Source organism: Diadema antillarum, unplaced genomic scaffold (genome assembly GCF_040938485.1).
Source record: "Diadema antillarum isolate AM-2024a unplaced genomic scaffold, OU_Dant_1.0 seq00000791_RagTag, whole genome shotgun sequence".
In the NCBI taxonomy this organism is placed as follows: domain Eukaryota; kingdom Metazoa; phylum Echinodermata; class Echinoidea; order Diadematoida; family Diadematidae; genus Diadema; species Diadema antillarum.
Genome location: NW_027271678.1, coordinates 1209441 through 1227191, shown reverse-complemented (window position 1 = coordinate 1227191; position 17751 = coordinate 1209441). Strand labels below are relative to the sequence as shown.

General features: G+C 38.5%; 1 long non-coding RNA gene across 1 annotated transcript; it reads right to left on the bottom strand.

The window, feature by feature from the left end:
* Nucleotides 1-581: 581 nt before the first annotated feature.
* Nucleotides 582-11689, bottom strand: LOC139739258 (uncharacterized). Its single transcript, XR_011711505.1, has 4 exons — nucleotides 10983-11689; nucleotides 8307-8368; nucleotides 1966-2066; nucleotides 582-874 (listed from the first exon to the last, which is right to left on the bottom strand). It is a non-coding gene; the product is annotated as an uncharacterized lncRNA (long non-coding RNA).
* Nucleotides 11690-17751: the final 6062 nt, after the last annotated feature.

Genomic DNA, 17751 nt, shown 5'->3' with positions numbered 1-17751 from the left:
CAGCAACCGAGGAAGCTGGAGGCGGTCCATGGAAGAGGACGCGACTAACTGCCCTGGAGGAAGGCATTTTAGGGCGGCAACTGCAAACGTACGTCGCGGAACGCCGCGAAGAGCATCTGGAGGAGCTTCGGGCGAGAGTGCTATACACACTATTTCTCGGAGTTTGCAATCTGGATTTATTCCTAGACGGTTTTCCTGATCTCAAATATGTTTTAATTTTTTTTTTCTATTTATGCATGAAATATCTCTGTGTAAAATACAGCTGTAAGTGTAATGAGCACATGAACAGAAGTCAAATAATTCTGTCTTCATTCTTTGTATTATATATCAATATTTCTAGATAGGAAATATACTCTATAGCATCAAGCTGCGAAATTCTATTGCTCATTTTCATCTACATACTTTTATGCATCTATTCTTACCTCATATCCATCAAATACTTGTTTTACAGTCTACAAGTTATAAGCAATTTTGCAAAAGTGTTTAGGGGAAATAATTACATGATTGAATTATTTATCATCTTATCTTGTAAGAAACACGATAGAAGTTAAAAAAAAAAAACATACTTATGCAGCCTTCCTCATAAAAAAAAAGAAATTCAATATTTGTGCTCGCTTTGCTCCATTTACTTCTGCAACTGCCAGCTCCTTGATGATAGTGTCCAAACACTAAATAAAGCCAACACCGCTGGGCTTCGTCAGCGGAATCAATCTTTTCGTGAAGGCACGAACGTGTTGCTTCAGCTTTTTCGCCTTTCCCCTCGTCTTCTTCTGCTTCACCTTCTTTATCTGCTTCACTTTCTTCATCTTTATCACCATCATCTCCAAACACTTCTTCTACGATGTCAATGCGCTCCGTTGATTGGGTGTGTGCTCTAATAGAATGATGTGAAAGACAAATACACTGTATGCTAATTCTCATTAGTAAATAACATAAATTCCTTGAAAGTGAGTATTCTGCAATCTCCATTTATGAAGATAGGACACTTTAATACATACTGGATGCTGTTGATTATGACGTTTTGTGAAATTTGAATTGTACAGTGCACTCCCGTTATAACAAAATGCTCGGGACCGGCAGTTTTCTTTCGTTATAACGAAACTTCGTTATAACAGAACAAATACATAATAATTATAACGAAAAAAAAAAAGAAACCGCGTATATTCTATTTGTTGAATACTCATCATACACTGGAAAGCTATGTGAAATGGGGTGGCACCTTTTTAATTTCGTTTAAATATTATAAAGAGAGGATAAAGTTGTGTGTTTTGTAAGAAAGAACCTTCGAAACAATAAAACGCACCTCTTTGATTTTAGATTATTGTACATGTATTATAATCACGCAAGTTCCCATTGGAATCTGTGCGTGACACACGGAGCGAACTTACAGTGATTGAAGCGTTCGCCCATTCAGAGACGCCATAAAAATGTCTGTTCCGCTCGATCCGCATTTCGTTATAACACAGCATATTTTTTTTTCTTCTTTGTCATTGGTGCTCGGAAAATACTTCGTTAAAACGAAAATTTCGCTATAACCGTGTTCGTTATAAGCGAATTTTGCACCATAGACTTTAACGGCAATAATTCTGGGACAAGTTTTGCTTCATTAAATTACGAAATTTCGTTATAACCGTGTTCGTCGTAACGGGAGTGCACTGTATTTCGAAGACATTGTCTGGCTTTATTATGAAAAAGCAACCTTGCATCATGGCTTCTCAGCTGAACAGCCACTTGCAGAATATTATCCACTGTTAACTTTGCCTACAGATAATTTGGGCATTTACACCTGGAGTGATGTGTACCTGAAGTAAGGATTTTAAAATGGTTAACAACATCTTGAGTGTTTGCACAGACCGACAGCAGTCAGAACACCGGCTGATAAACACACAACTCCTACAACAACAAAAAAAAAAAAAAAAAAAAAAAGACTGTCAGCTATTACAGAAGTAATTAAATTTGATTTACCTGTCATGACAGTCTGTTAGATGCCACGAGTCTGTACTGTCCCGGTCAGAAATATTCTCTTGAGGATGGAGTCTCTAATTTCTACGGCCTGCAAGCTTATGCTATATACCGATAGAAAAATAAGAGAAATAAATAATTATGGATTCCTGCATTTGGTATGGCAAATGTCAAATCAGTTCGAACAGTTTTAGTCAACTTTCAGAACCGTTAGCAATATTGATTTGACTCTCTTTCACAAACACCTCAAAAACTTATTAGTACCCATTCATTAGATAACGCCAGGGCTTGCCCCCCCCCCCTTTTTTTTTTCCAAGTGGCCTGCTGGGACATCTGAGAAAGAATTTCAGGTGGCCAAATGGATTTTGAAGAGGCGAGGAATGAGACTGAATAATACTGTAAAATTAGAAAACTGATGTAGATTACTATATGAGCACAATATAATAGTCTTCATTGTCAGATTCTTATTTCATTTTGTTAAACTTTCAGTATGCTTTTCCTCTGTAATATTTCCGCTTCTCATCACACTAAAAAATATTAATAATTGTAAGGTTAGACTTTAATTCCCCTTTAACAATATACACTGTACTCTATTTACATAGTGTATTCTTATCATTTCTTGTTCATCGATAAAATCACATTTTAGTCAATCAAGATCTGCCGTTTAGCTCCAATAAACATGGTCTACTGACTTGGAATTCATACAAGTGAGTGCAAGTTCATTCGCGCCGCTAATCATAAATCGCACCTATCAAGCAAAAACAAACAAAAAAACAAACAAAAAAACAACAAAAGAAAAAGATAATAGTAAATAATAATTATGATAGTAATGTATAGTATAATAACAATAAATAAATAAATGAATATAAGTATAAGAGAACTACAACAAGCAAACAAACACAGAAATTAACAAAAACAAAAAATCTAGCACCTGCACGCGACAGCTACAACTAAAGAATTCCCGTCGTCCATCCAACTGAGGGGGAAAATCGTATAAGCGTCATGATTGTGAAATACACCACGCATGTCACAAGTGTTAACGAACAATAATAACTTGAAACAGCAATGCATTACGGTTCGAAAATATACCTGTATGCCTAATCGAACTGCAAAAACAAAACTCGGAACTAAATGACCGAGGTAAGTGTGCTACCCCGTAATAGCATTCTGTATGTACAATACTTCATACTAGTACTGTATTGATTTGAGTTTTTCGCAAACCAGGACTTCGCTACAATTTCACGATCAAGAAGTATCGTAAGCAACGGGGCAATAAAAAAACTTACTTTTTCCCCCTCATAACTTCAAGAACAAGTTATGTCTATACCTGAGCAAAAATATTCCATGAAAATCAGCAATCTTTTCATATAGCCTACACGTGCCTGCCTGTTTTCTGGGAAGATTATGTTTCCGTCTTCGTAAAGTCTCTTGCTTATAGGGTGTGATTTCACGGAGCACGCGAACGATTTGCGAAGGACGCGAATGGAAAAATCTAATATTCGGAAAAGTTTTTCTCCGAATGTGTGCCGACAATGAAACTAAAAACTATTCTTGCGCAATTTGTGCGAAATTCTCACGACGTATGTGCGAATGTCGTGTGTATCATTGCTAAAGTACAATATGTGAGCATAATGTAGACGAAGAACGGTTACAGCTCGTTATTCCGACGGTTCGTTATTCTGGTTCTTTAGTCCGAAGGTTCGTTATTCCGAAGGATCGTTATTCCGACGGTTCGTTAATCCGAAAATGTGATGAGGTTTGCTATTCCGAAGGTTCATTAATCCGAAAATGAAATAAGGTTCGTTATTCCGAAGGTGCGTTAATCCGAAAATGAAACAAAGCTCATTGTTCCGAAGGTTCGTTACGGACCATATCACTTCGGATTAACGAACCTTCGGAATAACGAACATTATTTCATTTTCAGATTAACGATCCTTCGGAATAGCGAACCCTATTTCATTTTCGGATTAACGAACCCTCGGAATAACGGCACAAATGTTCGGATTAACGAACCCTTTTCCATTTTCGGATTAACGAACCTCTAGGCATATAGGGAATTTGTGTGTTTCGGATTAACGAACCTTCGGAATAACGAACCTTCGGAATAACGAACAGCACCCATGAAGAACACGTGACGGAAATGCGAGCAACGCAATTTTTTTAACAATCATGGGAGAAAATGTACCCAAGGAGAGGTCTCAGCTGTCTTGATTTGAAGTTGTTTTTTTTTCTTTCCTGTATTCATCCTTTCTTTTTTTTAATCATTTCCCTCTTGTGTGCGTGCCTAGAGTATTTTCTTAGGACCTATCTCCACTGTAAACCATTTGATTTTTTTTTTTTTTTTTTTTTTGTTGCATCAGTTCCTCCAACACATAATCTCGAGTTTCAAATGTATTTATGACATACTTAAGATTCATTTTAAGTGTACTATTCTGGGATTTTTTGTACATCAAACATATCTTTCTCTTTGCTAGTCTTTAATTTCTTTTTTTTTTACTATAAAGTTGTTAATAAATGTTTCACGTTTAGATGTATGCTGCCATTTTGATTTGTAGAAAACGTAGGTCATACATCCCCCAAACATGCGCTAAACGTTTGTGAGAATGTGAGTTGTTTGTGAGTTTGCGGTTACGTCGTGAAGTGACCGGAAAAACGGAAATGAAAGAAAAAAAAAACAGATTTGGCGAAACATACGCAAGACATTCTCCAAGGTTTCGGGGTATGTTTGGGGTTTCACGAACATATTGCGAACATCGCGCGTGTCTTGCGAATGTCTTGCGCATATGACAAGGCTCTAAAGACACTTTCGAGAACAAATCACGAGCAAATTACGACCAAGTTTGCGGAAAAGTTTCGCAAAAAAAAAAAATCCGATTTTTTTTTTCTTTGAAATTCTCGCCGAAGTAAAAGCGACATTCGCGAACAATTGACGATGCTTCCGAACACTAGCGTTCGTTTGGCGATCTTTGGCAGACTAAAATACGAATACTGGATTTTGCAATTCTCGTCCTTCGCAAATCGTTGTTCGCGTGCTCCGTGAAATCACACCTTTCGCAGATGTGATTACTAGTAAGTGACAATTCGAACTATGATAATCTACAGTTTATATTGAGTTCAGCGCTTTGATATTTTTTACGCATTTCTATATCCTTTATTCGTAAACATTCCTATAAACTTTCCCAATAATTATAAAACAATACAGCCATGAAATAATCTGACACAACGGTAACCACATGCCAGACGAAGAACGATCGCAATCGCTTACTTGTGCCTTCGGCTCAGGTGAGCTAAAATAAATAAATGAATGAATGAATGAATGAATGAATGAATGAATGAATGAATGAATAAATAAATAAATAAGTAAATAAGTAAATACAAAATTAAAAAAAAATCACCATGTGCCATTTAAATGTCAGCTTTATTTTCACAAATATATTCTACATAGGGCGTGTTCAAACATACAAGCCCCATGAAACATGCACACATTACCCAATGTATAGCCAATAGACCCCTATAAAATTCGACATTATGCCTTTTTTTTACGTTGTATATTGCAAGGGATGTGAAAAAAAAATGCTCAAGCACGGCTTTTAGAAGGTCCCACATGACAAGCAAAAATCGAATAACCTCTTTAAAGTCTTAGTGCCAAATGCACATGAGCTTGTAGTACAAAATGTTTAAAATACTCATAATAAAGATAAAATCCCCTGTCCGGTTGGCCCCTACTAAGAGGTGTTGGAACAGTACACTACAAGAAGAAAAAAAGAAAAAGAAAAAAAAAAGCTCCTTCGAGTAAAGTGCAGTCTGGTAGAGCACGTAGTTTTGCCAGATAGCGTCTGAAGTTTTAGGGCTCACGCGGTGCCGGTGCTAGCCAGTGTGCTACAAACTCCCAAAGAGGTTATGTACTGTAGACAGGCTCTGATAGAACCTCGTGCTCCCTCAACGAACATTCGTCGATTGTGCATGTGTGTACACATGGCGTGTAAAGAAAAGAATGTGATCGAACACAGCATGTGTATTGTTATGTATTGACAGCAGCGTTGCTAGGCGATATTTGCCGCGACATACAACCGCTTTGTTTTCTTTCGATATGTGATTTCATTTGTTTCCCAAGAAATTGTGAATGAAGGATAAATTTATCTTTTGCGGGGCTAAATAAATGTCTCAGATGTACAAATTCTCTCCTCACTGTTTTTGTTTCAGGCGCAGGCCAGAAGTAACAAAACACACAAAATGATTGCACGTAATGCTAACCATGCCAGTCTCTACTTGAGACTAGCTTCTAAGTTCAGAAAAATTTCACGCCCAGCCGTTCCCGTGCACATTGAGAACTCGAACGATGTGGCGTTCTCGTCTGGCGCTTTTTCTGGGAATTTGTCACAGGGTAAAAAAAAAAGTGAAATAAGATAAAATATTAAAATAAAAAGAAGAAAAAATCAAGTGCTGTATCTTTCTTGTCATCAGGCCTATACATATACAGTGGATATTATAGTAGCACCTGTAGCACAAGTATAGTCTTTCTACTGCCATTATGAGGGTCTCTTTCTTCTTTCTTTCATGTTCATGTGATGATTGTAGGGACGTGGAACACGAACTCCGGCTTAGCCAACTCTCTTTACGCCAGCATAAGTAATCACAAGATGTACGTGTGTACTATATCAAAACTCTGTCTTTTACCAAAACACTCTAGCACTCCTAATCTATCATAATCTACTCATAACATCGCAGCAAACCACCTCACAAGCACACCATAACAATAATAATAATAATAATAATAATAATAGTAACAAACATGTTCACCTTTTAGTGCTCATGGCACTTCAAAAATGAAAAGATTGTATACCAAGTAGGCCTACATGCATACAACACCCTTGGAATGCCTTTGGATTATGAATAATAATAATATTAAGATAATAATAATAATAATAATAGTAACAATAACAATAACTGTAATAATAATAACAATAATAATAAAACATACATACGTAAAGTTTATAGTAGCTACCGGTACTTGTATAGTACACAGGTTCACCTCTCAGCACTTATGGCACTTCAAAAAGGAAAAGAAAGATATACCAATACATACAGTACATGCTACAACCCTGTCGCAATGCCTTGGATTATTATGTCGTGTTGGAAGAAAGACTGGAATGACTTTACAATACTTTGCAGTAAATAAAATGAAAGTAATGCAATAAATAAAATGAAAGTGTATGTATGACGCAAAATTGGCTGACAAAATCTGTGAAGCCCCTAGCAATGATATTAGGCAGCCAGCCAGGCCACAAGGTTGGCAATATCAGGTGGCCAGCTACGATCTTAGGTGGTCAATGGCACCAGAGTCACCATTGAAAGGTCAAGCCCTGATAAACCAGGGCCTACCAATATTAGGGACCTACCACTTGATATTGTAGCCAAAGCTTGCATTTATATCTACATGAATATATGAATGGAAACTAGAGAATGTGACCAAATCCTGGTGATGTCAGGACTTTTAGTTTGGGCATTGCAAACTGTGTCCTAACTATAAGACCTACCAGTCCAAATATGTAAGCCTGATCAAAATTGAAATTGGATGAAAAAAAGGAAGTTATGACATTTTACAGTTTTGCTAATTTCTGCAAAACATTTCTTGTACAGTGAATATGAATATGCAAATGAGTGAGCGTACCATGTTATACCCTCACAATTTTCTCTTGATATGTAAAAAAAAAAAAAAATGAAAATTCATTGTTTCTACCATTGAAGTCTGAAACATGATGTTATTCCTGGTTGAATCATTTTAGAATACCAGGTATTATGTACATTTATGTACCAACTATAATATCTAGTTGTGAGGGTATAACATGCTCACTTTGCCATTTGCTATTCATATTGACTGTTCGAGAACTGTTGGCCCCCCCCCCCCCCCCATCAACAACAAAAAAAAAAGAACAGCACAACTTCTTCATCCAATTTTGATCAAAATTGCATGTCTACCACTGAACTCATAATATTTTACTCTTTCTTATCAGACTAACTTAATATAAAATTATGGACTGGATTTCCTCTTTAAATTTTTCCTCAAGCTTTACATACTGGTACTTGGAATATAGGATGTCTCATAGATGGTGTGGCAATTTCTATAACCTATCAACAATCAGTAGCTTACTAGTATTTGATCATTCTAAGTTGCCACAAACAATTCAACACCTAAGTCAATTTTTATTTGAATGTTGACACACACATATGTATTATGTGCAGAAGGACATGAATGATACTCTTAACACAAATGTTCTGATGTGCCAGCAAAGAAAGAAAGAAAAAAAAAGTAAAACACTAAATTCAAACAGGACATCCCAAACCTCATTTTGCTTGTTCTTGAGCTTCCTTTTCAGCTGCCTGTGTTGATTCGAGATTATCTGAGCTGATAATGTAAATGAGGTAATGAAGAGAGAGAAATAAAAAAATATCAAAAACAACAAAGATGATTTACATTTAGAACATGTTTGAATGTGTCAATAGTTGATAAATCAATGGCTGTAACTTTAAGGGATCCATGAGATGAGGCAATAAGGCATAATTACCTCATCTACATCACCGACAAGGCTTCACAGTAGGTAATATCAATCACACAGAACAAACTGAAATTGTTACCAACACATGGAGAAGAGAATCTAGCATCACTCAACTTTTGACCTTTCTTAAGGGGATATAGAATTCAGTAAAAGCAGGACGAGAAGCACATTGTCTGACTTGCATTCACAAGATGCTATATAATATCTGTTACACACCAAACCCAAACTCATTAGAAGCAGATGCGGACATTCTCACCAGTTCAAAGTACCATCAGGATCCTCCAGACTAGAAGTCCACGGGAATACATTCTTTCCATGCACAATCAAAGCATGGGATGAAACTCAAACCTCTGTAATCAGATTAACTGATCCAGCTAAATCTAAATAGATTTTACTCAATAAAATATTTGCTTAAATGTCCACCCTGTGGCTGCTCCAGTTCAAACTCAAGTGGGAGTACATGTATTCAGGAGGATCCCAACCACACCAAGTAGAAACACAACAGTGCAGCACAGCAGGTACAGTAGGCCTACATCATAGGCCCAGTTCACAGTCTGTCGTTAAATCTAGAATATAAATGTAAACACCTCCCCCCTCAAAAAAAAATAAATTAATGAAAGAATAACAATAAAATAAAATGAAATAAATAAAATATGTATCTCTCACCCTGGCCTGAGAGCAATTTGTGTTGCTTCATTAACCAAAATTTACGGTCATACTAGATTTTGATGCAATATCTACACCTGTCCTAACGTTACAGACGTAAACTGTAGCGTATAAACCACCTAGGGGCATAGGCCAAGATATTAGGTACCGTACGGTACTGACTGTCATTTAGATGTATAAGCTGCAATTGTAGATGCAGTAGATTACTGGATTTTCAAGACTCAGTAGTTGTTAGGAAATTTTACTGCACACCGTGAACAATAATGACTGCCTGCCTGTGGTTGTACTTTGTGGGTATCTAGGGAAATTAATTAGCACAAAAAATGGATTGGATCTTGAGGGCTACTCCCTAAATTCTAACATTTGTTAGAAACATGATATGAAGCACTATTGTGTATTATTAGATGTCTAGTTGGTGCATGACAACAAAGATTACCGGTACTTGACAATATCACGGCCAACTTGATTCTCAGTTAATGTTGCTCAACCGTGTATTGGTCTAATTTAGACTAGATCTCACACAGTTAGAAATGCTACCCGCTAGTAGTAGTAAAAATCTTATATGTGATCATCTAGGAATCTAATGTAATGGGGTTACTCATTCTACTAGTACGTAGTCATGCTTCTTAGGCTGCGTTCACATAGAAGTATTCGGTATTCGGTATTCAGTATTCGCTATTCGCTATTCGGGCACCGAATACACCGCCACCCGCACCGTCAACTCACCATCCCATGCAGTGAGGATTTCTTCCTCCTACATCCCAGCAAATCTTATTAACAATTTCTAAACTGCATCAGAATGTTAGTCTACATGCTTATTTTTGCTAAAGGGCAAATCCAGACCAAAAGTGTAATTATTTCATAAACGAGAGACGGTATACGCTGCAAGAAAATCGAACAAGCTCGATTCCCACTTTGCTATACAATACTTTTCGCAGCTATTCGTACTTTCGAATAGTGCCCTCTAGTCTTATGTGAACCGGTATGAGGAAATCCTATCGTTCGATTCAAGCTATTCGCGTGCCCTCGAAAAACGAGCCGAATACCCGAATAGCATACTTCTATGTGAACGCAGCCTAAAAGGTTATTAATTATATTAGAGTCTCGGGGTGGGAGTAGAGTCTGTACACATTGTCATTGCACCATTATTGGTACCCGGTGGCTTCGGATGTCTTGCAGTGTGCAATGATATGTAGACCATCTAGACCCTGTTTAGTCTAGACCTAATAATAAAAATGCTTGCTACCTTTTGCTTTTTGACATGAATAATGAATTACCTACGATGACGCCCATGCACATGTTATGACCATGATGACGCTGCCAGTATTGTATGCAGTAAGTTGAAAACTGTTTGCACTAGAACCCATAGCCACTACATTAGTGTACAAACGCGTCGTTAGTTGTATAGAAGTACATAGTTAGTAGAGGACCATTCAAAGGATTAAATTTTGAGCCTAAGGAGACTCGTGAGATGTATCCACGGGATTATCAGGTTATGCAATCTGGAATAAATTTGTTATGTTTCAAGAAAGTGAAGAAGTGAAACTATTCACCGATGCGATGGCGATGTCATTTGATGTTGCCTCGACAGCTGACACTCTAGACAGTACAGTATCTGCCCAAACTACTCTCTGACTGAAAAAAAAAATAAGGGCTAGAATCTCTAACTAGTACCTATTGTGTATATAACGGAGCACAGTCTATCAGAGTGTGAAGATCTACCTCTTCCAACACTAAAAACACAGTCGGTGAAACTGTTCTTTAGGGCCTACATGATCCATCAACCACTCTACTCACCTCGAGTCGAAATCAGAAGGCTGTGAGCTGAGGACACCGTGGCGTAGTTACTGTATGCCATTTTCTTGCCCGTAACTGTTGCACCGTCATTTGGGAAATATAAATGGAGATCGCAGTGTTCCTCGACCTATCTACCTCGGCTGTCTTTCTTTCGATATCTTTTCTTGCTCTGAAGTAGAGACCCAAGTCCCAGTACTATGAAAACATCGATAAAACCACCAGTATAGTGCCCGCGCCGATTGTATCATTTCTATACACGTTAGATTACACAGTATGCAGTACTGTGTACATTGTACGTACACACAGGACGAGCAGTCAGCAGTTAGCTGCACCGTACCCGCAGTGAAAGCAAAGCAGTTGCATTCAGTGTATCCAGCTACAGCGCGAAACTCGCACTCCCTTCACACAGATCGTGGCGGTGGATCGTGGAGAACCGTGGCTGACGAACCCACGGCGGCTGATCTCTCTCGAATCTCGCCGAGCGTAGCCGACTGCGCAACAGAGCAACGGCCGATGAAGATATACACGCCTCAGAACGAGAACCGTGTACAGTTACGCGTCAGCCAGACCGACCAGAAAGATCGTGATTATTTCAAATTTTGAGCGTTTTACGGCGCAATTTTGGCATGATAGTGTGTTTTTTGATACAATGAAACCATACATACACATCAAATGTCGTAATTCAAACACTGATGAAATCACTGCTACCAAAGGTAAACTGGCACTTTAATTTCGTTAACAAAACGAACGAAACAATCATTTCGTCGACGAAATGTTGGCATTTCGTAACGAAACGGTCATTTCGTCGACAGAATTACTGATTTTGTCGACAAAATTACTGATAACGTAATGAAATATTCCATGCGACACCGGGCGCTCCAAACAAATAATAATTGTCCATGGTTTAAACCATGGTATCAATAATTGTACCACCTTAGTGAAATCGGGCGATTGCGACCATGCATCACAAAACAAACAAAAGGTCGCACCCTTGATTTTACGTGAGGACTAAATAAAAAGTGAAATGGGTTGACCAAGTCAATAATAATAAAAATAATAATAATTGTTTTGGATATAAACTCCAAATTTTATAGCCTAAGAATGGAAATTCTTTTTGCCCAATTGATCGTGGGCCCGGCAGCCACTGAGCAGCGCCAGATCGACGTTGCTCTAACCTTTTCAACTGTTGAACGGCAAACAAGGTAGCAGCAACTCCCATCTTTTAACGTCTTTTGGTATGACGCGGCCGGGGTTTGAACCCACGACCTCCCGATTGTGAGGGCAGCCGCTCTACTCACTGAGCCAACATATCTTGAGTTGTTCGTATTATCTGAAAGAGCTATTCTTCTTCCACAGTATTCTTAGATTTGGGATCATAGAATTTATGGGAAAATGTGTTTTTATCCTTTTTTTCTATAACTCTTTTTGTAGAGTAGTGTGATTATGTATGTCTTAATACAGGGGTTAATTTTCTTATCTTTGCTCACTCTTCACTTTCAAATACTCAGTATAAAAACTTTTAAAAGGATAATGCTACTAGCTTGAATATTGAATGTGTTAAAACAGAATGCTCAATTTCAGCTTAATTTGAAAATCGCTTTATTGTTGTTGCTCCAGAGGTTTACATCCCGGGTTTTTCTTTGTCCCATTTATACCACAGCTAGTACAGCTTGGTAAAGATTAAGCGCTTGAATAGAACTTGTACTTCATACAACCGTCATAGCAGCTGCTTCTTTTCTCTCTATCCCCCGCTTTCCCAGAGTGTGTGATTTATTCTTTAGTGTATAGGTTATGATAGTCCATTTCAATTGAACTATACATCATTTTAAAGCTTAGAGTCTGCTCGTTTAGAATCTGCCCTCAACCAAAAAATTCATGTCTGGCGATTCTGGGCGACTCTTTGTTGGTTTTGTGATTCAGGGTCACGTTTAATTACCGAAGTGGATATACTGTAGCTTAAGTGGGTGAAGCCCAAGTGTAAATTGGACGAAATTGTAATAATACAAGGTGGGTATTAGACGCAATGGAAATAGAAGAATCAAGTATTAGACGAAGAGAGGATGAGGCCATGTGGTATTCATATAGACCAAATAGACAAAATGGATATTACATGAAATGGGCATTGCCCATCTGGTATTAAAGTAGACGTAGTAATTTGACTAGACGGTAACTAGACGAACTAATTGTAGACGAACTAGGATTTATAGACAATGTGGGTAGAGACGAAACGGGTTTTGGACGAAGCGGAAGTAGACCAAGTGATAGACCCCAAGACACACACGCACACAAACACACACACACAGACACACATGCACACATGTACAAAATGCATCTTCTGTTCTCGTTTTTACCTTGTTTACCTAAAGCGATAACTAAAGTTACTTATGGACTTTATTCATAGTGATCCGTAATCAATATTGGGGCGCTAAGCCGAACGCGGCGTTATGAATAATGAAAAAACCAATAGAAAATTGCTCTGACAAGAATAACTAACACACGACCTTAATTCTGGAATGACCTTGATAGAGAAATAGTCCGATTTCAATCTTCAAATTCAAATCAACCATAAATTCTAATTACTTTTTCCTGAATATATACCTAAGGCAATTTCTTCTATATTCCCGGATTTTCTGTGTACAGCCTTTGCCATTCCGTCATTGCATATGATTCGTGCTTCCCTCGTCTGCATTTTCCTATTTCATAATTTGTCACTCCTTTTAATATAGACTTAATGTTTAAGAATTCGTCGCAAATCAGCATCTGGAAACCTACACCCTGCAATCAGTACCTTTATGAAAATACCTTATACTTCACATGTCGTAATATTGTCTGATTTGCTGTATTCGACAATTATTTTACTCATTCAATTTCTTGTTATGTGTACGGTTTATTCGTAAAAAAAAAGTTTAATATAAAACATTAAAAGCACACAAATAGTGACAGTCATTCTCGTCAGCTTGAAAATTGTGATGGGTTTTCTAAGTTTAAATATTTATCAATACTAATGGCTACTTTAATATAGGTTTTCCCGGCCAATTTCAGTCCAATTCCTAATTGCTGCGTTCACTTTAGCACGCTTTAGCATAGATGGCATGATCAGTACTTCAATTTAATGATATTTTCATTCAAATTCATTTTAAGGCATTCAAAGTACCTTTAACATCATTCAAATCAGCACCTTTTCAGTTCAAATTCGTAAGACAAGCACCATTTCGCAAATCGTTCATTCAATTTAGCATGATATAGTCACGTGATCACGTACACGCTGTGCTATATATTAGTTTATTCGAATTCATTCTTGGGCATTCAATTTCGCATTTACTGCAGTCAATTTAGCAGACATGTTTATGCTTCTATTCTTTTTTTTCATTTTCATTTATCGTCGGTATTGTTTGCAAACGTCATAACGTTTCATATTTTCGCATTCATTCTTTATTCTGTACTTTCAAAATATGTGTATGTATTCATGATGTTCGATAGGATTATTTCATTCACAGATACATTAATTTCAAGTTTGTTTTGACTTTAGTTGGTAGCAGGAGGTTTCAATTTACATCGTGATTATTTCCTTGATCTGCATGTTTCATTATTTTCATTTGGTGGGTGCTATATTGCGTTAATCATCATTAGGAATAAAATTCTTGGGTCAGCTCTAGCCATCAATTTGTCAAGGTTAAGTTACCCTCAAATGCTTCTATGATTCTTTCAATGTCTTCTTGAGAGATACGCCTGTATCTGACTTGTGCTGCCATGACTGACATAAGAAAGTGAAGTGAATCTATGGTACTATTAAATGCATGTATAGTTCGCATAACATGTATGAAAGAAGAGGGGCGTCACAGAACAACAAACTTGAGTTATTTAGGGTCAAAGATACCTTTACTATATACTTAACAGTGTGTGGATGAATAAAAAAAATCACATCTAGATACGCATAAATCACGGTTCTCACCTTTTCAAAATAGAAATAACATTACGCCAATTTTAATTAACATGTTTGGAATTAGACTGCCCATACGCGAAATTAAATGACTGAAATACCATTTTCCGCCAGAGCTGGCGAATTTCAATGACTGAAGAGCACGTGCCAATTTGAATGCCCGTTTTACGAATTCGAAGGGCAAATGTGCGAAAACGAAAAGTTGCAATTTTGTATGACAGAAGGTGCAGTGACGAGGATTTTCGCTAAATTGAATGAACCTTTTTATCAAATGGACTGACAAAAGTGCGAAATTGGCCGGGAAAGCCTATAAAACGAAAATGAATCATAATCAAGACCACCACTATACGTTCTTTCACTTTTCCAAACAGTAATGGAGATATGGTGTCAGAATATCTTCAAAACGCACCCATACCCACACAAACATACATACACACACACACACACACACACACAATAAGTATGGCAATATGAACTGTCATAATTATGTGTGCGTCAAATTGTATGTAATAGTACTTCATTTGGAGTGCTTGATCCCCCTCCCTTTAATCTTTCATCTGATACTTTGCATTATGAACAAAGAGAAATATAATTCTATCATGTAATACTTCGTACAAGTTTCAGAGGGTTGCATATTCCTCGTGCTTTAGGCAGGAGCTTCACACAGGTGGATTTTCAAAGTCTATTGTCGTGGTAATGAGTTTGAGTATTCGTGTGTATAAAAGGAGGTGGATATTCCACGCCTCTCATCTTTTTCTTGTGTGAACGGTAGGAGGTTGCGTCTTCGTCTTATCATACACAGTTTTTTACAACTTAATATATGGATATGTCGGAAGTCGGGGGACAGTCGACGGGCCCAGTCTCGTCTACAGCTGCTGTGCCGTCAATGACAGATTTCGAACTGTTAAAAACGCAACTGGCAGCTTTAATGGAGAACCAACCATCTGACGCTCAACATCCCGCCGGGCAGCATGCAAAGTATGTGCCCAAAACTGCCGGCGGGCATCCTCGGCGTAGCCGGGATGATGAAGATGACTTGTTAAGCACCATTGCGGAGGAGTCTGTTGTATCAGACGTGTCGTCCCCCAGCCGTCAGGTCAGCTATGACCCAGAAGCGGACCTTGAGATTTTCTCCGCTGCACAAGTGAACAAAAACACTGGCTTTGACTCTGACGACGAATTATATGGTCATGGCCCCGAGGTGCTTGGAATGCCCGTTTTCGACGCACTTTCTATCCGGCTAACAAAAGCCGTGACCATGCCGCCAAAGACTGAGTGTCTTGAAAAATTGGATATGCAATATCTGACGTCTGCAAACGCCCCGGCACTGTGTGCTCCGCGTGTCGATGAACAGCTATGGGTGTCCATTCCTTCCAGAGCTAGAGCAGCTGACTCGCGAGCCCAAAAACTTCAAAAGGCCGTAGTGCGAGGAATGATACCTTAGGCTGCGTTCACATAGAAATATTCGCTATTCGCTATTCGCTATTCGCTATTCGAGCACCGAATACACCATCACCCGCACCGTCAACTGACCATCCCATGTAGTGAGGATTTCTTCCTCCTACATCGCAGCAAATCTTATTAAAAATTTCTAAACTGCATCAGAATGTCAGTCTTCATGCTTATTTTTGCTAAAGGGCAAATCCAGACCAAAATTGTCATTATTTCATATACGAATTACGGTATACGCTGCAAGAAAATCGAACAAGCTCGATTCCCACTTTGCTATACTTTTCGCTGCTATTCGGTACTTTCGAATAGTGCCCTCTTATGTGAACCTGTGTGAGGAAATCCTATCGTTCGATTCAAGCTATTCGCGTGCCCTCGAAAAACGAGCCCGAATACCCGAATAGTATACTTCTATGTGAACGCAGCCTAACGCCCATATCCTGGCAGAACTTCATGATGCCGCCGACGACAAGAGGGCAGTTGATGTGAGCCGCGTCAAACGATTGGTGCTGGATGGGATAACGCTGGCGGGTCACGCCACGTACGAAATTTCGATGAAGCGTTGAGAGGATTTAAAGCCATCTTTCAACCCAAAGTATTGAGGAATTTGCAGCAGAAGTGTGCCAGTAGGTCAAACACTTTTCGGTGGTGACCTTCCGACGACCTTGAAAACAGTGGGAGAAACCTGTTTGGTAGGGCAGAAGGTCGCCCCGTCGGTAGGAAGATACTGCCGCCGTTTCGGCAACCTCACGGGTGGCAGACGTCCATCGTTTCGCCCATATGACAACCAACGCGATACGCGGTCATGCAACCGTCACGGACCTCCACAGAGATCGTTCCGGCCTGCCACGATCTCTCATATTCCCCCTCCGAGATTTCGGGAGACTGCTGGCCAGCAGCGAAATGCCCGTGACGACTCCTCAAAAAACTAGTAAGTTCAAAACATCAACAATTCCAGGCAGGAAGACTCAGGCTCTTTTTCATTCATTCATTCATTCATTCATTCATTCATTCATTCATTTATTTTTCATTTCCAACAGAAACATATAAACATATTACAAAAATTGAATGCAGTGCATAAATTTCATCATACAAAGTAAAGGATAAATTTACAGAAAACTTGTAGGTATAGGAAAATGTTGGAAATGGGGAGGAATACTAAAGAGCTGAGCTTGTAGGCTGCATTCCCCCCACACGTAATACAAGAAATCATATGATCGATAGACTGATAAGCATTGAAAATGGATGAAACAAAGAAACTAAGACAAAAAGACCTATAACCTAACTTATCCGAAACAAAAACCCTGAACAAATCCCTACACTAAGTCGCTGTCATGCCGGAAAAGAGAGGAGAGAAACAAAGTAGTATGTGTGTGTGTG